Source organism: Carettochelys insculpta, chromosome 1 (genome assembly GCF_033958435.1).
Source record: "Carettochelys insculpta isolate YL-2023 chromosome 1, ASM3395843v1, whole genome shotgun sequence".
Taxonomy (NCBI): Eukaryota; Metazoa; Chordata; order Testudines; family Carettochelyidae; genus Carettochelys; species Carettochelys insculpta.
The window spans coordinates 293,375,586-293,399,066 of record NC_134137.1 but is presented as its reverse complement, the minus strand read 5'-3'; the positions used below and the strand labels follow the sequence as shown (position 1 = coordinate 293,399,066).

The window sequence follows — 23,481 nt, the reverse complement described above, 5'->3', positions numbered from 1 at the left end:
TATGCAGACTGAAGGATGCCTACTACTACTGGTGGTTGAACCAGCTGTCTGGAAGCCTTTTGGCTATACAGCTGTGAGACAGGTTTGACTAGTTCTCCCCCCACTGTTCACAGGTATACCTAAAGATAGGTCTATAGTTATTCTGTGAGAATCCACCTTGGTAGATGCTGGGGCTAGGCCCAGAGCTGAAATCACTGAGAGCTGGAGTCAGAGGGTTTTGCCTACAGCAAAACCCACAAGACAGCAGCAGCAGGTGGATGGACAGCATAACAAGCAGCTGGCCAGTAGGAAGAGCAGGGGACGGACAGTATGATTGGCAGCTGGCCAGTAGGAGGAGCAACAGACAGAAGGATGGTGTGACCAGCGGATGGCTGGTGAGGCAGCTGGCAGGGAGCAAGCGGAACGCTGGACCAGCGTAAAGGGGGCATTACCTCAGATTCAATGAGGGAACTCATCAGGGTGATGTGTCAGGGCCTGCACAGACTGTAAGTGGGGTATTTGAAAAGGGGAGTATGAAGAAAGTTTGGGTGTGTGGATTGGCTGGTTACAGTATTGGACTGGTGACCCTGGGAGGCAAGAGTCACTGCTCAATCCATTTGAGCTGGGATAGTTACTTGAGGGTTGGTTATGAACTCTGGGTGTGGTAGTTTCCCAAGCTTATGCCATGTGACTTCTCTGCCTCTTTCATTAAAAGTTTCTTTTCTACACTCAGAATCTGTGCTTGCGAGTGGGGAAGCATTGCTTCTCTGAGGTGCCCAGCGGTGTGTGAATTTCCCAGGCTCCTGGGTGGGGGCTCGAGCTGGTTCTATGTGAGATGGATGAAGAGGAACCCCTAGATATTGAACCCAGCCCTGGTTGCTGCCGACTCCTTCCAGCAGAAGGGTTACACAAGGACAGGCACGTCTCTCTTTTGGGGGCTTTCTGCCTTCAGGGATCTGCACCCTGTCTCACTCTGGAAGAAACCAGCATAAATCTATAAGAAAATGTAGCACAGTGGCCTAAACAGTTGGATGGACTGCAGCCAGGGTTTCAGAACACCGATTGTCCACTATAACTGGAGATGTATACACATGTATACACTGCCAGTCAGAAATAAAGTTAAAAAAATAGGCAAGCTTCAGAAAGCAAACTGACTGCACCTGGGAATTCCAGACGCAGGAGCCCCATCAACACCAATTGGAATTCTGCACATAGATCATGGACAGACACCAACGCCAAGAAAACAGGAAATCAGAGAAAGTTAACCCCTATGAAGCTCACTTGAAAGAGCTCATCTTTGTGTGACCTGCCTTTGCACACAAAAAACTGTCCAGCAAACATTTGGCGTTCACTCCCTCTGCTTGCGAAGAGATTGCTTTTTATTCTATTTCTGCAGTTTCTTTCTTCCTCGCTTGCTTGGCTCCCTGGTTAGCTACTCCAAATCATAGAAATCCCTGGTATGTGTGGAGCCATCCCTGGATGGCTGAGAGGTGAGCTAAAGTGATAGCTCCTTGTGCTTCTTCAAAAGGGTTCCGAAAGGTCTGTCCAGCTGTGAAGGCGTGTGCGTGCAGTGGACAGACCCACAGAGAGGAGGTACAAAGGGGGCAATTGCCCTAGGGTCAGTATTTCAAAGGGGCGTAGAGCTCTGGCTGCCACACCTGCTACTTTGGCAGCAGTGGTGACTCGCAGGCCGGGCCCCTTTGAATTGCCACAACTGTGCTGCTGCATGCAGCTGTGAGGGAGCAGTAGAGGGGCCATCACAAGGGTCTGGGCAGCGCTGAGGACTGAATGCGCTAGGCTGTGCCCCTTCTGCGCTTGGCCCCACCCATTCCTGGGCATGGAGCCGGCCCCCCTCCCAGATTGCCCTGAGGCCCACAGTGGCTGTTGGTGTCGCTGGCAGTGGACAATGTTTTGTGGCATTTGCAGTGCTGCCAAGAGCCACTGCCGGCCCTGGGGCAAGGTAGGAAGGGGGCCTGGCTCTGCACCCTGAAAGGGATGGGGCCAGTGGCAGAAGGGGTGGGGCCTAGGACATTTGGACCTCAGCGCCCCTGGGACTGTGTCTCTTGGTTCCCACCCCATTCCCTCTCAGCCATGTGCGGTCAGGGGAGCACTGGCATGGCAATTCAAAGGGGCCCGGAGCTGCAGCTGCCACTGCTGCTACTTTGAAAGGCCAAGCCCCCTTGTGTTGTGGAGGGGAGGACAATGGGGTTAGATGTGGGTCTGGGGGTGCCTGGCTTGGGTGAGGGGGATGGGGTAAGAACAGGGGGCTGGTGGTGCCTGGCTTTATGGGATGGGAGGGCCTTGGGTGGGCAGCCTGGGGGCTTGGGCAGCCGGCTGGCTAGTGGGCCTCACGGTGCTTGGGCAGCTGGCCCCTGCATCGTAGGGTTAAGGCGGCTCGGGCTGGTGGCTGGCCCTGGCAGCACGGGGCTCTGGTGGCTCAGGCTGTGGGTGGGCGTCTGGTACCAGCAACGTGGGCCTTGAGTGTATGGCCCCAGCAGCATGGGCCTTGGGTGGCTCGGGATGGCAGGCTGGTGGCTGGCCCTAGCAGCGTGGGGCTTTGGTGGGTGGCTCGGGCATCTAGCCTGTGGCTGGGGCAGGCGGCTGGTAGGCAGGCAACCAGTCCCAGCAGTGTGGGGCTCAGGCAGCCAGTGGGCGGGCAGGCAGCTGGCCTAGGTGACTGGCGGGTGGGTGGATGGATGGCCTGGATGGTACAGGTCTCAGGTGGGCAGGTGGAAGTAGTGGTCAGTTCTGGCAGCTGGTATGGGGCTCAGGTAGCTGGCCAGGTGAGGCTGCACCAGACACCTTCAAGGGGGCCAAGAAAAACTATTTGTGCTTATTTTTAATTGTAAATAACATTTTTATATCAAGTTTTTGTGTTTATTTTAGATAACTAATTGAATTTTTTGTTAAAAGGGGGGTTGGATGATGTTAAAGAAGAGGTGGGGGGGGCTGAGGGTTTCTCAAAAATCAAAAGGGGGGCATGATCCCATAAAGCTTAGGAACCACTGATTTAGAAGTTGATTCAAACAATGACTTGTTTCTACTGCTTCATATGCCTTACGCTGAAATGTAAGTACAATATTTCTGTTCCAAGTCGTTGATTTGATAGTAAGATGGTAGAAAGTCAGCAAGTTTTCAGTAATAGTCTGCTGTGATATTTTTGCATGTTATTGTAAGTAGTTTTTAAGGAAAGTGTAACTTGGTAGTATGCAAAACAAATTTCACTCTTGAAAAGGGTACAATAATCTGGAAAGGTTGAATGGCACTTGTTTCAAAACTGCAGCTAACCTTAGGACCACATATCTCAACTGGTGATACCCTTAGGGGTATGTGAGAGAAGTTTGGGGGTATTTATAATTTTTGTAAAAGGGGTACTTTATAAAAAATAAAAAAGTTGAGAAACACTAATATATACTAGAAAAGTTTTCCTGGCATAACGATGTCAGTTAGGGGTGTACTATTTGCCAGAATGGTTTTATCAGTAAAAGCTCTGATGTGGACACAGTTGTGTCAGTATAACGGTGCCTTATACCAAGCTCTCTTATCTAGGCTCCTGTAGGTGAATAATTTATATCAGTGCACACATTTTTCCCAGTATAACTAGGCCTACGGTAGAGGGGATGTGCTGCACTGATCAGCTTAAATGAGATTTTTTTTTGTCCAGATTTTTGTGTAACATGCAGCTCAATCCTGCTGAAGGAATTTGAGGCATGTATTGTTTAGTGATCATTTGCACGAAAATGGAAAGGTGTGCATATGTAATGCTTTGCAAAGAAGGCCTGATGGGTAGCAGATGAAGCAATGGACTTTTGTCTATTGTAAACAACGTGCTGTTGTAAAGTCACAATTTATGCTAGCACCAAGTGCAAGAACTGTTGAGTCTCACCCATGCTTGTAGTTGTTGTGGGGGTACAGAGCGGTCATCATGGCTGTGTAAGATATGGATTGCAAAAAGCTCCCCTCCCCTGAGCATTGTGAGGCAGCTGGAGGTGGGGGATAGGGGGGACGGGACTGGTAAACCTGAGAGGCAAAGGACACTGCTCAATCCATTTGAGCTGGAATGGTTACTTGAGGGTTGGTTATGAACTCTGGGTGTGGTATTTTTCCAAGCTTATGCCATGTGACTTCTCTGCCTCTTTCATGAGAAGTTTCTTTTCTACACTAAGGCTCTGTGCTTGCGAGTGGGGAAGCATTGCCTCTCTGAGGTGCCCAGGGGTGTGTGAATTTCCCAGGCTACTGGGTAGGGGCTCGAGCCGGTTCTGTTTGAAATGGATGAAAAGGAACCCCTAGATATTGAACCCGGTCCTGGCTGCTGCCAGCTGCTACCGGCAGAAGGGTTATATTTGCATCAAAAAATCTACCCAGCAAAGAAGAATGTATGGCTGGCCTGTGCCAGGCAGCTCAGCCTCATGGGGCTGCGGGTCTGATCCACTTCTGCATAGACTTCCAGGCTCCAGGACCCTTCAGGATGGGAGGATACTAGAGCTCAGACTCCAGCCCAAGCCAGGAAGTCAACTCAGCAATGAAACAGCTCTGCAGCTGGAGCCCTGTGAGTCTGAGTTGTCTGATACAGGCCAACCACTGGTTTCTCTTTACTGTCAAATGTATGAATTCTGGCGCAGTTCTATGTACTATAGTAATTTGCAGAAATGTCATCTAGTTTGTAAAAGCTTGAGGCAGGTGCAAGTTAAACTATTTAACATAAAGAAAATAGACTCTACAAATAGATTTCTTTGTGTGTTTGCGTATAAGGGAGCGGGGGAGAGAGAAAGCAAGCATGTTTCCTACTCATAATTACATTTCAGTTGTGTTTATTTGGAGACTGCATTGCAAATGCTTGTAAATGACACAAATCTTATTAAATAACAGCTGCAGATGAATGTTGTGTCTTGAAGATGATGGAGAAAATTACCAGGCTTTTTAAGATACACAGAAATAAGGTTTTAATATGTTTCTTATTCATCTCTGATAGGAAGGTCCAAAATATTCAGCTGTGTGTATCTGCAGTGCTTACCAAAAAAAGAAAATTAACAGTGTTTAGCATATCCTTGAAAACCCATTTAACAAAGTAAAATAAGTTGATAATTGGGGTGGTGAGACGAAATCTAAGGCAAGCAAATGGGGGTTTGCTTAAAGAGATACGAATGTCTACTGCCTACTGTAGGAAACCCGGGGGATTATTAATTTTAAAATTGGTAAAATAAAGCAAGAGCAAATTCTATTTATAATTGGAGAAAGTGAAAGGAAGCCTCTAGCACATTCAGCCAAAGATCAGACAAGATGGAATAAACAAATCCCTGATGAAGAGAACACCTATGTCTCTGTTGTGATGGGGCTGGGTAAGGCCCATTGTCCTCACTGGGATTCTATGAATAGTAATAGAGAGGGAGCTGTGCTAGTCTATATACTATCAAAACAAAAAGCAGTCAAGAAGCACTTTAAAGACTAACAAAATAGTTTATTAGGTGAGCTTTCATGGGACAGACCCACTTCTTCAGACCATAGCCAGACCAGAACAGACTCAATATTTAAGGCACAGAGAACCAAAAACAGTAATCAAGGAGGACGAATCAGAAAAAAATGATCAAGGTGAGCAAATTAGAGAGTGGAGGGGTTTGTGGGGGGAAGGTCAAGAATTAGATTAAGCCAAGTATGCAGACGAGCCCCTATAGTGACTCAGAAAATTCACATCCCGGTTCAAGCCACATGTTAATGTGCCAAATTGGAATATAAAAGACAGCTCGGCTGCTTTCCGTTGAATAACGGTGCGAAAATTTTTTTCAGTAACACGCATACTCTTAAGTCGTTAACAGAATGCCCCATTCCATTAAAATGTTGACTAACTGATTTGTGGATCTGGAGTGTTTTGATGTCTGTTTTGTGCCCATTAACCCTTTGTCTAAGGGAGTTAGAAGTCTGTCCAATATACAAAGCATCTGGGCATTGTTGGCACATGATGCCATATATGATGTTAGTAGAGGAGCATGAGAAAGTGCCCGTGATTCTGTGAGTAACCTGGTTAGGTCCAGTGATGGTATTTCCAGAGAAGATATGTGGACAGAGCTGGCAGCAGGCTTTGTTGCAAGGAAAGGTTCCAGGACTGGTATGCTTGGGGTATAAACTGTGGCTGTTTGTGAGGATCCTTATAAGGTTGGGAGGTTGTCTGTAGGAGAGAACAAGCCTGTCACATAGGGCTTTCTGGAGTGTGGCATCCTGATTAAGGGTAGGTTGTAGGTCTTTAATAATGCGTTGGAGTGGTTTGAGTTGGGGGCTGTAGGTGATGACCAGTGGTGTTCTGTTCTTGGCTTTTTTGGGCCAGTCTTGGAGTAGCTGGTCTCTGGGTATTCATCTGGCCCTGTCAATTTGTTTTTTTACTTCTCCTGGTGGGTAATTCAGGTTTATGAATATTTGGTAAAGATCTTGTAGTTTTTGGCCTCTGTCAGTTGGATCAGAGCAAATGCGATTGTATCTAAGAGCTTGAATGTAAACACTGGATCTAGTCACGTGTGCAGGATGAAAGCTAGAAGGGTGTAGGTAGGTATAGCGATCAGTAGGTTTTCGGTACAGTGTGGCACTGATCAGACCATCCTTGATTAGCACTGTAGTGTCCAGGAAATGTATCTCTTGCATGGAGTCATCGAGGCATAAATTGATGGTGGGGTGTAGATTGTTAAAGTGTCTGTGGAATTCTTCTAGAGTCTCTATACCATGGGTCCAAATCATAAAGATGTCATCAATGTATCTTAAGTAGAGGAGGGGTAATAGGGGTCAAGAGCTGAGGAATCGTTGTTCCAGGTCAGCCATAAATATATTAGCTTATTGTGGGGCCATGCGGGTGCCCATAGCAGTTCCACTAATCTAGAGGTATAAATTGTCCCCAAATTGGAAGTAATTGTGTGTGAGAACAAAGTTACAGAAGTCAGACACCAGACTGGCTGTGGTGACATCAGGGATGGTATTTCTGATTGCTTGTAATCCGTCTTCATGTGGAATATTAGTGTACAGAGCCTCTACATCCATTGTGGCAAGGATGGTGTTATCAGGAATTTTTCCAATGTTATGTAATTTCCTCAGGAAGTCAGTGGTATCTTGGAGATATCTGGGAGTGTTCGTGGCATAGGGTTTGAGGAGGGAGTCCGCGTAACTGAATAGTCCGGTGGTAAGGATGCCAATACTCGAAATGATAGGGCGTCCAGGGTTTCCAGGCTTATGGATTTTGGGAAGTAAATAGGATAATCCGGGCTGGGGCTCAGATGGTGTGTCTGAGTGAATGAGGTCCCAAGTAGCAGCAGGGAGTTCCTTAAGTAGTTGTTGTAATTTCCTTTGAAATTCCAAAGTGGGATCAGTGGAGAGAGGTCTGTAAAATGTGGTGTTGGAGAATTGTCTGGCTGCCTCCTGTTCATAGTCTGATTTATTCATGATGACAACAGCACCCCCTTTGTCAGCTGGTTTGATTATGATGTCTGGGTTATTTTTGAGACTGTGGACAGCAAGGCATTCAGCATAGTTGAGATTGTGTCTCATTCCGCTGATCCCACTTTGGAATTCCAAAGGAAATTACAACAACTACTTAAGGAACTCCCTGCTGCTACTCGGGACCTCATTCACTCAGACACACCATCTGAGCCCCATCCTGGATTATTCTATTTCCTTCCCAAAATCCACAAACCTGGAAACCCTGGACGCCCTATCATTTTGAGTATTGGCACCATTACCACCAGACTATCCAGTTACATGGACTCCCTCCTCAAACCCTATGCCACCAACACTCCCATTTTTGAGTAAGCTGCAGAATAATCTACTTCAGAGAGTGGCTGGTCCATAAAAAGAAGGGCAAAGACCCCCTAAATTGCCTTTCATCTTGGAAGACAAGGGGAGCCAACTCCCTGTACTTCAGTAGACGATCCTGTCTGAGAGGCTTCCACCCATGCTGGAGAAAACATGATTGTTGAGAGAAACCATTGTAACAAAGCTTGTACTTTGCTAGATTATATGATAGGGGTTTGGATGTGTGTTTTTCACCCATATGTGCATGTAGCCATCTCTATCTTTATTTCTTTTATTTGCCATCACTTTTTATCTATGTCCTGTTATTAACAAGCCTGTTTTGTTTTAATCTAAACCACCCCAAGTGACTTGACATTGTTAACTCCAGTTAATGTGGCAAGCTGCTGGACGCTGACTATTTATAGGAGTCAATGAATCTTTATTATTCCTCTGAGTGGCCCAGAAAAGACTGAACTTTGCAGAGCACGTGGCTTTTGGAAAATTCAGGACTGGGAGTATGTTGGCATCACATGGCTACTAGATACCAGAATGTGTCTGGGGTTACAAGCCAGCTGCTGGAATTAGATTTGCTGAAATAGAACTGCTTAACACAGACACTCAGGGCATGTAGTGACACAATCTCTCACTGGTCCGTATTTCACCCCAAAATGTGATATCCGGAGCAGGTTACAAATGACTTCTCTGTCCCTCAGTTTCCCCATCTGTAAAATAAAGATAATAGTTTCTTTCTCTCATGCTGTGTCTGTCTTGTCTGCCGAGAGTGTAAGCTCTTTGATGCAGAGATTGTTTCTTATTATGACAAGTATCAGAGAGGTAGCTGTGTTAGTCCGTAACTTTGAGAACAAGAAGTTTTGTGGCACCTTATACACTAACAGTTATTCTGGAGCATAAGCTTTCGTGGGCAAAGACCCGCTTCATCAGATGCATGAGTGGGGGGAGGGTGGTTTCAGAGGGGTATTTAAAGAATGAGGTCCCAGAAAAAGGGAGGGTCAGAGCTGACAAGGTCTATTCAGCAAGGTGGAAATGGCCCACTTGCAATAGTAGGTATCAAAAGAGGAAAAAACAAGTCAGATCAGACAGGGGGATGTGAGCCATTGTCAGAGTCTAATGGGGAGATCTTAACACCCAGGGCAGAGAAGCTGCCTTTGTAAGATGTGAGCCACTCCCAGTCTCTGTTTAATCATTGGTTAATGGAGTCAAACTTGCAAATAAATTGCAGCTCAGACATTTCTCTCTCCATTTGATTTTTGAAATGTCTTTGTTTCAGGACTGCCACCCTTAAACCTGCCACTGAGTGTCCAGGGAGACTGAAGTGTTCCCCCACTGGCTTCTGTACATTACTGCTCCTGATGTCTGATTTATATCCATTTATTCTTTTACGTAGAGACTGTCCTGTTTGGCCAATGTAAATTGCAGTGGGGCATTGCTGGCACATGATGGCATGTATTACATTAGTAGATGTGCAGGTCAAGGAGCCCCTGATGGTATGGTTGATGTTAGGTCCTGTGATGATGTCACTGGTGTAGGTATGTGAGCAGAGTTGGCAGTGAGGACCGTTGCAGGGGCTGGTTCCAGGCCTAGAGCCACTGGTTTGTGATTTGTGGTGGCTGGTGAGGATTTGTTTAAGGTTGGCAGGCTGTCTGTCGGTGAATTTGGTAAGAGTACTTTCTATTTTAATACCTGAATCATTGATGAAGCTGTTGAAGAGAACTGGACCCAGAAATGATCCTGGTGGGACTCCATTCAATATGCCCTTCAGCTTGAGAGTGAACCACTGATATATATTCTCTGGGGACAGAGCCTTCCCTTGCTCAGAAATAAAGGTACACTTGCCACAATTCCTTTCTGCTAATTTTCTTTTGGATGGAGAGTAGATGGATTTATAATGCCAGAAAAGATTTTCCATCTTAGAGGAATTAATCCTTTGCTATCACTTCAGTTTCTGTGTATAAAAAGATTAACATCATGTTGACCTGTAGCAGGGATCTGCAACCCATAGAGCGAGAAGAGCCATTTTTTCAAAGTTGGTTGCAAAATCAATACAGGAAGAGCCACAATGCACGTGAATATGAGACGGTCCTTAATAAATAGTCAGACTACTTTTTGTCACCCCTATTTTAAGAACAGTGTGCACACAACGGTTTGTGTCAGTTAGAAATTTGTTACTCCCATCTTCAGGCTCTACCTGCCTCAACCCCCAAATCTGCCCCCTATATCCAAGCTTCACCCCATATCCCACAAACCTGCCCCCAAGCCCCAGGTTTAACTCCTTCAGCCCCAAACCACCCCCGCTCCATCCCCAGGATTTACCTACCTCAGACACTCTGTGCACTGCCCATCTTCCTCAGCTGCTGAGGTAAGAGGAAGCAGCTCGGAGCTGGTACCCACCCTGCCCCCCTTGCAGCGTAGGTGGATGGTGCGGTCCGGGCAACGGCAGTGCTAGTGTTGGGTGCTGCAGATGAGCACTTTCGAGCTGGTAGAGTTGGCAGCTGGGAATGGAGGAGCAAACAGCTGGCAGAAGAGCAGCCATCGCTCTTCTCCCTTTGGCTGTGGCTCCCCTCAGTGGCTGGAGCAGAGTTGCCTGTTCTCTCCCTGGCTGCCACCACTGGGCACAGCATGCAGAGCAGGCTGCACCAGCTGGGTGGGTGTAAACAGGGCGGTAGCCAGATGAGGGTGAGGCCCTCCCAGGCTGGGAGTGGAGGAAGCAGTGCTGGCCATGGCCCAGGGGTAGAGCTGGCTGCTTCCTTCCCTCATGTCCCTGAAACAGTGTGGGGGTACCCTCCCACAACTCACGGGTGTTGGCTGATGAGCAGCACGCTGCTGGGGGAGCTGGGTTCCTGCTCTGCTCCTCCACTGCTGCTGCCCCCTGCCTCCTGTTTCTTTTCATGGCTCCAGCATGGGAGCTCTTCCTCTTCCTCTTACACAAAAAAACTAAATCCAGTTTTAACTGCAGACATTGTTTAAGTGATGGCAGCCTCCAGAACCACAAGTGGAATCAGTGGTGGCTCTTGGCGCCACAAATGGCTCCTTAAAGAGCCACTTGTGGCCCCAGAGCTGCAGGTTGCTGACACCTGCCCTATTAAGTTGAATGAACCATAAAACAGCTGCTAAGATGTTTAACTGAACACTGAACCCAATGGAAAAAATCCACTATGGTCAGTTGGAAATAGGCTCAGTCATCTTATGGGTGTGGGATGCTAAAATCTGGCTGTTGTAAATGACACATTTTTCCTTTCTGAAAAATGTCTTTCCTGGAGATTCACAAGTGCTTCTGGGATTTCATGCTCTTTTCCTACATTACAGTGAGCCATTGTCAGTGAAGTTCTTATCCTAGCAATTACACCTTAAAATAAATTATTCTGATGATAATTAAAAATCACTCAATAATGACAATGACCCTAATCATAATTGGTCCCACCCCGAACTAGAGACCATGATGTTTCCATCTTTGTTGCTTTTCACATGGATTATGTTCAATATGAAACAATTCTGTTCTTTGGAGAATGACAGGAGATGGTTAATTACTCAACAACAAGCCCATTTTTCCTCCCACTTCATTCTCAGCCTCCAGGGACCTGGAGAAAGAGTAGATGAGAATGGGGATTAGCTAACATCAAATCCTGACCATTCAAACACACAGCTAAACATAACAAAGGCCTGGTTCACTCCTCCTTATGAAACTATCAGATGATTGATGGCAATTAGCAGTATTACAAGTTGCTTTACGTATGGTTTTTGTGTGCCATGGACAGACCTACTCACAGGGTGGGGGGACAACAGAGGGGGCAATTGCCCAGGGGTTTTAAAGGGTACCAGTGTCCCCAGCTGCAGATTTCCTACCTGTCTGGCTGCACACCACTCCCAGAAGTGGCCAGCACAGTCCTACAGCCCTGAGGTGGTGAAGTGTCTCTGTGCATGGCCCCTGCCCCATGCACCAACTCTGCAGTTCCCAGTGGCTGGGAACTGCAGCAGGGAAGGAGGTGCCTGCAGGCAGCAGCATGAGGTGATCCCGTGCCTTCCCCCACTCCCACCACCTAGGAGTTGTTGCCAGAGGTGTGTGCAGGTCACGTTTGGGAGCCACCTGAAGTAAGTGCTGCCCCTCCCACCCACCTCAACCTACAAATTAGAGCCAGCCCAGAGCCTGTACCCTGAACTCCCACCCATACTCCAACTCCCTACCTCAACCTGGAGAGAGCTGGTGAGGGTGGGGGAGCAAGTGACAGAGAAATGAGCTGGGGCAAAGCTTTAGAGAAGGGGGACAGGGGTGTGACTTTAGAGAAGATGTGGGATAGGGGCATGGCTTCACAGAGGAGGTGGGACGGGGCGTGGCTTCAGAGAAGGAGCAGTGCAAGGGTCTTTCGGTTTCTGTAGTTAGGCAGTTGGCAACCCCATTAGGCGGGCATGTGGAAACCTTGGCTGTGCCAGAAGAGCCCGGCCAGCGGCACAGCCAGAGTTTGCTGGGCACCCGCCAGTGCAGGTGCAGCACCACCCCAATGTTGGGACTATGGCCACACAGGCGTGGCTTGTACATGCAGAGGGGCTCATTGACTGTTTCGTCCTAGACCCGGAATTGCTGAAAGGAGTCTGGCCTGGCCTGGCACTGTGCAGCAGTGCCTCTTTCACCTATTTCACAGTAATACTCAGAACATTTATAATACTTCTTACTTCCCACTTTTCCCCTGCTCCCATCTCTGCCAGGTAGCAACAATGGCAGGACTCACTGGTTCCTGCTTCATCGTTTAACTGCAAGGGGTGTGTCTCATCTGCAAGCGCAGTTAGGCTGGGCAGCTCCACTGAGCTCTTTGTGCAGAGCGCCACTAATAGCTGCTTGGATCTTTCTGCCAGCTTTTGGAAACACGTCGCAAATTACCAATCAGCATCGAGGGAAACAGACTTGCAATGTGCACTAATGCACTCGCCTTGCAAATGGCAGCTCCTGACACTCTGGTATTCCCTGTTCCCCATTCTGGGCCCACGTGCTGGTGGCCCAAGCATGCTGCTATAGCTGCCCTGTTTCAGCAAGGGAAGCGGGAATGAGAATTAGCATTGCCTAGTGCCATAGGTTGGGAACTGATGTTGTCTGGGAAGACTGAGGCAAAAAAAGCATTTAGTACTTCAGCCTTTCCCACATCATCTGTCATCAGGTTACCCCCCCCTCATCCAATAACACCCTCCCTGATAACCCTCTTATTGTTAACATGCCTGTAGAAACCCTTCTCGTTGCCTTCCACATTCCTTGCCAGCTGCAATTCCAACTGTGCTTCCACTTTCCTGATTACTCCCCAGCATTTTCCAACCATATATTTATACTCCTCCTTAGTCATCTATCCATCTTAGTTTCCACTTTCTCATATGCATCCTTTTTGAGTTAGAGCTCACCAAGGCTTTCCCTGTTAAGCCAAGCTGGTTGCCTACCATATTAGCTTTTCTTACCGTGGATCAGAATGGTTTGTTCCTGTGCCTTCAATATGACTTCTTTAAAATACTGCCAGTTCCCCTGAACTCCTTTCCCCTTCATATCTGTTTCCCAGTGGATCCTGCCCATCCGTTCTCTCAGGGAGTCAAAGTCTGCTCTTCTGAAATCATAGGTCTGTATGTTACTGCTCACCCTTCTTGCTTCTGTCCGGATCCTGAAATCTACCAGCTCATGGTGCTGCAGTCCAAGTTGTCTCCCACTTCTATATCTCCTACTAGTTCATCCCAGTTTGTGAGCAGCAGATCAAGCTGCACACAGCCCATGGTCGGTTCCTTCAGCATTTGTACCAGGACGTTATCCTCAGCATTCTCCAACACTTCTTGGATTGTCTGTTTGCTGCTGTATTGGTCTCCCAACAAATGTCTGGGTGATTAAAGTCTCCCATGAGAACCACGGCCTGTGATCTGGAAGCTTCTTTTAGTTGTCTGAAGAAACCATCATCTACCTGATCTGGCGGTCTATGGTAGACACCAACCACAACATCACTTCTGTGGCTACTGCCTCTAAGCTTAACCCAAAGACTTTCAATTGGCTTTTTGCCCTCCATATAGTGGAGCACTGAGCAATCATGCTGCTTTCTCACATACAGCACAACTCCTCTTCCTTTTCTCCCCTGCCTGTCTTTCCTGTACAGTTTATTCCCTTCCATGACAGTGCTCCAGTTATGTAAGTCATCCCACCAAGTGTCTGTTATCCCAATTACCTCACACTCCTTTGACTGTTCCAGGGCCTCTAGTTCTTCCTGTTTGTGTCCCAGGCTTCTTGCATTTTTGTACGAACACCTTAGATAGTTAGCTGATTGGCCTATGTTTTCCTTTTGAATCAAGGGTCCTCCTTTGTTGTACCTTCTTCCTTCCCCACTTACTTCAGGGCTTGTGTCACCGTCCCCACGATGAACCTAGTTTAAAGCCCTCCTCACAAGGTTTGCAAGCCTGCCTGTGAAGATGCTCTTTCCTCTCTTTAGCCGTCTCTACACGTGCACACTACTTCGAAGTAGCGGCACTAACTTCGAAATAGTGCCCGTCACGGCTACACGCGTTGGGCGCTATTTCGAAGTTAACTTCGACATTAGGCGGCGAGACGTCGAAGTCACTATCCTCATCAGGAGATGGGGATAGTGCCCTACTTCGACGTTCAACGTCGAAGTAGGGACCATGTAGACGATCCACGTCCCACAACATCGAAATAGCGGGGTCCGCCATGGTGGCCATCAGCTGAGGGGTTGAGAGACGCTCTCTCTCCAGCCCCTGCGGGGCTCTATGGTCACCGTGGGCAGCAGCCCTTAGCCCAGGGCTTCTGGCTGCTGCTGCTGCAGCTGGGGATCCATGCTGCATGCACAGGGTCTGCAACCAGTTGTCAGCTCTGTGGATCTTGTGTTGTTTAGTGCAACTGTGTCTGGGAGGGGCCCTTTAAGGGAGCGGCTTGCTGTTGAGTCCGCCCTGTGACCCTGTCTGCAGCTGTGCCTGGCACCCTTATTTCGATGTGTGCTACTTTGGCGTGTAGACGTTCCCTCGCAGCGCCTATTTCAATGTGGTGCTGCGCAATGTCGAAGTTGAACATCGACGTTGCCAGACCTGGAGGACGTGAAGACGTTATTCATCGAAATAGCCTATTTCGATGTTGCTACATTGAAATAAGCTATTTCGATGTAGGCTTCACGTGTAGACGTAGCCTTTGTTAGTTGGATCCCATCTCTTCATAGCAATCCTTGTTCCTGAAACAATCCCATGGTCGAAGAAACCAAATCCTTCTCTGTGACGCCACCTCTAATCATCCAGTTCAATTTTTTTTTATATAAATGATGCATTTTGTACAACAAATCCCTGATTTGTAAAGTAGCACTAATGACCTATGCTCCACCCAGAGTACAGGGGTTTAAGTCAAGTAAGTGACTAATCCTTTCCTTTCTTTTTGGAGAGATTTTCAAACCTCTTGTAACCCCAGAGGCACTGAGACCATATACTAGGAAGAGTGAAATCTCTGCTCTACAGCCTTGGCTGAGAGCCAGCTGCCTTTTAGCACATCTGGAAGAGCACAGGGCTTTAGCTCGTAAAGTCGCAGATTTAATCCCTCCTGCCAACAATCCAGGTCCATCAGTGTTACACTCTGAAAAGTACATACATGGACACATGTTCATACTTCATCTTATACCCCACTAGCCTTCCTCATTCCACTCAATTTCTCATTCATACATACAAATGTAAGTTATTGCAAACTCTCTGAATACCAGAATGGTGCAAGAGACATCACTTCAGCACATATACCCCTGTTGACCCACCTGAAATGCAACTTACACCACCTTTTAATCTCCCAACAACTAAAAATTACCCCGTGGCTTCCATCTGTGGAAAATGTGTCCCTTGTTTGCAACTAGATGGACTAGAGGATGTAACAGTTTGGGGGTTTTTTTTTCTCAGCTCTAATTTAAGATTTCTGATGACTGCCCAGGTTACCTGAAAGTCTAGCATTTGGCTGTTTCTTACTCAGACAATACTGAGAAAACAGAAATTTTAGTTTAAATTGGAAACTTTCTCATAGACATCTGAGTCTGAAATTCACTTCATGAACTTCCATACCACTGGAATGACAAAATGGTCAGAGAACTTTAATTCATCTTGCATAGGTGTGCAGATTGTGGCTGAAAAAATAATGTCTGTCAGTATATTTTATGACTTTAACCCAATGAAGGTTTAAAGAAGGCTGTTTTACACTAGGTATTCCAGCTGACTCAGAATTCCTCCTTGAGTGTGGAGGGCACATTGCAGACCAGAAGCTCTACTGCACTTTCAAAGAGTGCTCCATATGCTTTTCATACTGCCTTAGCTCTGCTGTCTCGTGCCCAAAGTGCACCCCCATCCCTTATTTGAGCAAGTTAGCACACTCTGCAGTTGTAACCTGGAAGAGACCTTGGATTTAAGGGATCAGAAGACTGTGACTGTAACTAGCATCAGTGGGGAGCACAAGAGGAAGAGAACAAATCTTTGCACTCGCTCCAAACTTTTCTCGCATTGATTTGGTGAAAATGTAGCCTTCAGCTGCACTTGAAACACAGTAGGGTATCAACATGCACAAGGGTTGTGTGTTCAGAACCCTTGTGAATGTTGATTTTTGTGAATGGGGCCGGGGGGGTGGCTCAGAGCCCTGGAAAGCAGCAGCCATGGGCAGTCCTTGCCCCAGAGCCCCAGGAAGCATCAGCTGCTGGCGCTCCCCACCCAGGGTTCCAGGGAAGCTGCAGCAGCTGCCAGCACTCCTGGCCCTGGAGCCGCAGGGAAGTGAGGCTACTCATGAATAACTGAATTGCAAATGTGGCACTCGCCACGAGACCCTACTGTATTTTGACGATGAGCAGTGTGGTCACAGAATATCAAGGGCATCTGAAGCATATGTATAGACACCTTTATCAACCTAAACAAATGTGAGGATTTATTCTATATTTGAGCCTACTCTAATGCCCGCTGAGGTAGGTATTTGTTTTGTTTTCCATGGGCATTAGATCAGGTCCTCCATTTGTCACTGGTTTAAACTGATGTAACTCCACTGACTTGAGTGAAGTTACTCTCATTTAATCAGTGTAAGCACCATTAGACTCAGACCCAAAATGATCATATCTGAGGCAGGGGGCGCAAGCAATGCATCTGTTTAAAGGAAATCCAATGTTGTTCTTAGTTTTCTAGGGTGTCGATGAATGACGGGTCAGCTTCAGTGATGGGCCCTTTAGAAATGTGTGAAATTATGCCTTCTGGAATGACTTGCTTAACTAAAGTTGTTTTGATTGTTAATGTCTTCTTCAAAAAGATCTTGCATTCACCTGCCAAATATTCATGCTAATTGACACAGCTTTTGAATAATTATTTCCCATCTTCTCACACCATTTTTGAAGTGTGATTTCTAGTCTCTTCAGCAGCTGCTTTACTTGGCCTTAATCCAGCTGAAACTAATTTGACGAAATGACTTCAAACTCAGAATTTCTACTTCATTTATGGCTTTTGGCAGATTGCCCAGAAAGATAGCTGTGCTCCAAACATTAAAACAGTGGGCTTATTTGAAATTTAGCCCCAGGATCTTTTTAAAAAAACCCAACAACCTCTATTTAGGCAGATCATAGGGAAAGATGATACAAAGTACACTGGGATTTTTAACTAAGATTGAAACTGAGACTCTGCTCTAATAACACCCTTGTTTGATTTCTTTTTAAAACGTCTGTGGCACCATGATTAATTACTGTTATTTTTTAAATTCTTCAGTCAGCTGATCATCCAAATTGCCACCTTTTAATCTTGCTTGAGTACATTCTGTGAGCTACTGGAAGGTTTGTAACTAGTTCTATTCAAGAGATGGATTGAACAGCTGCATGCTGATATGCCATACTGGTGCTTCTCTTATTGTCTCAATTTGCAAAATATAAGCATTCATTTAAAAAAAACAATGACTGCTTCTTGTCCTTTTGGTTGCTAAGAAACCAAAATATAATGGGTACAATGTGGCCTTCTTGAGTCTGCCAGCTGGACAAACTGAAAAGTGGGCCCGATGCTGATTTCACTTACGTGTCACTTTGAGACTGGTGTGACTCATTGGAATTTGCTGGCGCTCTCTCTGTTTAGCAGGAATGAAAGAGTGAGGGGGACTGGGGCCAGAAGTTCTTTATCTGTTTCAATGCGGATTGTATGACCAGACACATCCAAGTACCCTGAGCTTAAAGGTGGCGCTTCTGGCAGTGGTAACTTGAGCCTAATGCTTCTGTGGGGCTCCGTGTTCCTTTGCCTCAGTTTCCCAAAGTGAGGGTCAGCACAATCTGGCGCATGGTTTAAATCTAGCCCTGCTGTGCCGTGGCTTTAATTTTAATTTACAGACCAAATGACGATGAAGTTTAAGGGAACTAGTTAAAGGCTGTGGTGAGCTGGCAGCCACACCTTCCCGGGGAAGGAGCAGGATAATGGGACACTTGAACCTCCACAATCCCTGATCCGGGAACACCTGTGGTTCAGCCCCTGGCAGGGAGAGGAGGAAGCAGCTCCAGCCCCAGCCTTCACCCTCATGCCCAGACTCTGCACCTCTGTCCCCCTCACACACCCTCCCACCCCAACCCTGTGCCTCCACTTGCAAGCCACTTCTGCTCTCTGCCCCCCAGACCCCTCTCCTCCAAATCACCTTCAAAACAAAAATCATGCGCCCACACCCATGGGCCGGAGCTTCCCATCATCCCACATAGCCTATTTTCCAAAATCGCTAGATTCAAGAGGCTCACGTGCAATCTAAGAATCTCCTGCTGCCATAGAGAGGGGTTTTGGCTATCAGGAAAAGGGGTGAGAAGAATTCACTGTGGGAAGTATCAAATGTAGAAGGATAATGTTTGACTTGTTCCCAAAAGGAACAGCTACTGTGTCCTGGTTGATTTTTAACCTGGCCACCTCTCTTTCTAAAGCCTGTCATCAGCAATGGCTCTCACAGTCTCAGTGCAATATTGTACCATTGACTTCACTGAGTTCTGCACCAAAATCAGGGAATTATAAGGTCCTGAATTACCAGAGGGGTTATAATATCACTCTGGCTTTGTCTACATTCGCAAGTTGGTTGGCAAAACTTTTGTCAATCCGATCCATGAAAACCCACTCCCCTGACTAACCAACACTGACAAAAGCACTGGTGTGGACACTGATATGCCAGTAGGAGGCACTCTCCCACCAACACAGCTACCGCTGCTCACTGGGGGTGAGTTCATTATGCGGGCACGAGAACTCTCCCCCCTGACATCACGTAGCTACACAGGAGACCTTATGGTTGTGATGCTGCAGTGATATCGCTACACCACTGTTAATGTCTAAAGTGTAGATGTGGTCTTAGAGTGAAGGGTGCGCTACCCCTTAATAGACAGGGCCTTGTGGTGCCCTAGGACTGGACTATGTAAACAGGAAGCCAAGGAGGAGAAATGCAGTAGAAGCCATGTGATTGTAGTGAACAGCGGCTTCCTCACAGGCTTTGACTTTGCTCTGCAACTGGTGTGCCATGAAGTAGCACTTAACATGCTGTCAAATTTTGAGAAAAAAACATTTTAAATTAATTGCATAAATCAGGGGTGGCCAACCCATGGCTCTTGAGCCACATGAGCTCTTTGGGCCATTAAATGCAGCTCCTCCTCAAAGCCATGAGCCAGGAGTGCCACCCACCTCTCTGCACATGTGCCCCACCGTTTGGTGGGAGAAGCACGCAGCAGTACCTCTGGCGTGGTGTCTCTTGTATGTTGCCGGCATCAAGTTAGAGTGTGGGGGGGACGGTGGGGTCCCTGGATCAGGGGGAGGGTGTGGGAGATTGGGGTATAGTGGGGAGCTGGACGTGCTTCGTTCTGAAGGAGGGGTAGGGGATTGGGTTAGAGTGGGGAGGTGGTCGTGCCTGGTTCTGCAGGACAGGGAGGAGATTGGGTTATATATCTATTGAGTATCCTGTGACAGTATAACAAGTGCTGAAGTGTGACAGGAGGTGATAAAGGTTGCTGAGAACTGCTCTAGGAGATGGACCTAACTGAAGAGTAGGTTTGTAAATTTTAGATGTGGGAGCTCAACCAGGGCCTGGAAGTGAGTTCCCTGTGAACTGTATATTATATATGCTCCTGTAAAATGGGGACATGCCATTTGTGAGCGTGTGTTAGCTTCTGCTTGCACCAGGCATTAAAACAAACCTAATGCTGCCTCAATGAGGAGGACATTAAAACAGGACATACCCCCCTGTGTCACAGGAGGCTACATCTCTTGAGTTTTGGGGTGGATGCGCTCTCTCTCTCTCAATATCTCTGTGTGTATATATGTATAATATATATGTGCTTTTCTTCTGAAAATCTGTAAGAATAATAAATAACCCCTAGTTCTTATTTAGTGCCTTTCACCAGTAGATTTCAAAACACTTTATTTTAGCCAAAGTTACAGATAATGAAACTAGTGCATGAGGAGTTCACCTAAGGTCACACAGGGAGAACAGTATTCATGGCCTGCTACCCAGTCTAATACCTTATTCTTTGGTCCACGCTGCCTCCTCAGCACTATCAGAGGGATACACAAATGCTGTCCATTAGCCGTGTTTCATTTTAACTATTGTAAACATGAAACAGTTCTGGCGTTACCATAGCAGAGACGATGGACAAAGCTGAGTGTTTACAGAGGGAAAGGAAATAACAGGGACACTCCATGCAGCTTCAAGAACTCACTTAATGACAGGATGTGGAGAAAGTGAAACACAAATATCGGAAGGGAGGAATGAAAAGCCTGATGCTGGGGAAAAGAGCAACGAACACAAAAAGCAAAAGGAAGCGCTGAAGGGAAGTAGAGGGGGAGAGCTAGTACAAACCTAACAAAGGTGTGTGAGTATAGGGAGGTACTCTTCCCAGCAAATCAATGAAATGACAACAGTGTAAGCCTGACGCTAGAAGACTGGCCAGGCTGAGGACATCAGGGACTAGAAATAAGGAGTGAATAAAAAAAAGTTTGACTTGGCATCATCCATCTGTGCAAGTATTTATGTAACACTTTACCTCATCCTACCTCCTTCATGCTCTCTGACAGGATCTTGTTTTAAATTACACCTCAGTTCTGCAGTCTCCTCTTCAATGCAATCAATAAAGCTCTTCATGTGTACACAGGTAAGCATGTGCACACGTATATGTAGGATCAGGGACTTAGGTTGTAAGCTCTTCACGGAATGGACAATCTCTGAGCATCTGTTTGTACAGCACCTAGCACACCGGGCTGTGCTGGAGCACCACTAGGGGCTGCTCCAACTAACGTCAGTGGGCTGTGGTACCCTAACCATGCTCTACCCCACTGTTTACACGCTCTGCCTTCCAGTGACATACCAGCTTGCACTGTGCAGTGCTGTCACAGCTAGCGTCTCTTAGAAACCCTGCTAGAACATAACAGCAGTTTATGGGAGTCGCATAAATCCTGGGCTGGTGGGTTGTCTTTTCCCCGGTGTCCTTTTTATGAGTCAGGGGCAAAACCATAACTTGACTTGAAATGAACTTGATGTGTTTATTGGACTTTTACCAACTTTCTCATCTGCTAGTACAACTGAATAAACAAGAGATTGAAAGCAAAGCCGAGTCTGAATGTCCTGAATTCATTTTGAGCTAAATCGAAATATGATCGGAGCCATAAGAGGTAAACCAGAAGCTGTTAGAGCTGCAGGCGTAACAAAATTAAAAAATAGCAGATATAACCACTGCCCTATGAGCATTTTCAAGTTCTAATTATAGCAGGACACATTTGTATCACTTGCTAAGGGATCAGTGACACTACAAACTGGGAGGGTGGAGGGTGGCGGGTGCTGTTGATGTCAATTCTTCTTCAATTAAGGTACCGTGAAAGTCTCATTGACCAGAGCACAGCAACGCCAACAGCCACTGCAGGCCCTGGGGCAAGGTTGGAGAGGGGCCTGGCTCCGTGGCCAGGAAGGGGCGGGGCCAAGGGCAGTTAGCCCAGTGCTAGACCCCTCCCCCCAACTCCATCGCAGCTGCATTTCGCTGGAGTAGTGCTGCCACAGCATGTCAAAGGGGCCCAGAACTTCAGCCACCACCACCACCAAAGTAGCAGCAGCAGAGGCCATAACTCCAGGTGTTCTGCTTGAAAGAAGGACACAGGATCTTTTTCAGGGAGATAAGGCACCATGCCACACGTGTTGAACAACATAGCAAAGCAGCACATGCTTTCTTACACACACCCACCCACCCACCCATCCATCCTGCTGATATTATAGTTACTAGTTTGTTGCCCATCCTGACCTACTGGCCACATAGATCAGGAATGGGAGTGGGGTAGAGCCAAGTTCTTGCTGTCAAGACTGGTGCTCCATGTTGTAGCAGAAGGGAACCCAAAAACTAAGACAGGACACCCCATTCTTTATCGGGTTTTCCCCATGTGTTTTGCTTTATCAGGCCTTACGCACAGCATGTCAGACAGCACCAAGCAGTTCCCAGCATTTCCTTCTGGGTGTGACCTCACCTGGGTGTTGCTTCGCATGCAGGTTGGCCAGAACGTGTTGGTCTCTTGGGAAAGTCCTGATCCAATCTGCTCTAACTTTGTTGTCTGGAAAAGTCCTTATCCGTTCCTCATCAAAGGGGTGCCTGCCTCCAACTGTGAGGTAGTCACTCTGCCTTGTTTTGCCTTGCCCCGAGTGCTCGGCTCCACCTCTGATCCTTTGAGTATTGAAGGTCCTTTTATGGCCATTCTTTCTCTCAGTCACACACCCAGGCACACATTTACAGGATTGCACAGCATGGCAGGAGCAAAGACATGTGTTAAAAATTAACGTATTGCTGCGTGAACAGAATAATAAAGTATGTATGTGTTAACTAGCAGAAAGTCATAACAGAGTCTATAATAATACAACAAAAAATCTACAAAACTATACATCTATATTATTTAAGTCTGCACAGGCCCCTTTGAAATGCTGGGCCTGGGGGCAATTGCCCTGTTCGGCCCTTCCCCCTCTCATTGGCGGGCCTGCCAGCACAAGCACTGTGGTGTTTGAAACCATTGCCTGTGACTGGCAGCTCCTCTGAGGCAAGATGTCACCACTGGCGTAAAAGCCCAGTAAACAGTAAAAGTAAACAAGGGAGTGGAGCACAATCACAGGACTGCAGCCAGAGGGTGTAAGTTAGAGCAGCCCTTAGTGGTGCTTCGGCACAGCCCATTGTGCTGGGTGCTGTACAAACACGTACTAAGTGATTGTCCATTCTCTGAAGAGCTTACACCCTAAGTCCCTGATCCTGCATATAGGAATGCACATGCTTAACTAGGCATGTTTTGGCAGACAATCGCATCCAACAAACTGTCTTCTGAACCCTCTCTTCCAAGGGGAAGGGTGTGGCAAGAACACAGGCTGCAGGTGCTCCCTTCCCAGGAGCTGCAAGCAAAGCAGAGGGCAGTTGTGTAGAGTCAGGACTTGCCATGCTAATGGCAATATGGACCTGAGGGAGCCATATTGCAAAGGGCTGCCCCCTTCATTGCTATCATACGCACTCCTTAGCAGGGACTGTATGGCATGGAGCTTATGATAATAGTGCTGTCTGGAATGGTCTGCTCCCCTTCCTCATCCTATTGTTTTCTTCTCTTCCACCTCCAGTCTTTGTGGCTGCCTATTAATATGGTCATAAAGGAACGAGGTTTCCTCCAGCGCCACAGAGAAAGCACACACTAACCCATGTTCTGCCTATTTTTGCTCCATTTTGCCCATAATCACTATTCCTACTATTA

The 23,481-nt window shown here is 47.0% G+C and overlaps 1 long non-coding RNA gene across 1 annotated transcript in view; it reads right to left on the bottom strand.

Moving 5' to 3' along the window:
* LOC142022261 (uncharacterized) overlaps positions 1–22,383 on the bottom strand; it is a 51,048-nt gene extending 28,665 nt beyond the window's left edge. The window contains exon 1 of the long non-coding RNA XR_012647894.1: positions 22,228–22,383. This is a non-coding gene — a long non-coding RNA (uncharacterized LOC142022261). The remainder of the gene's footprint in view (positions 1–22,227) is intronic.
* Positions 22,384–23,481: the final 1,098 nt, after the last annotated feature.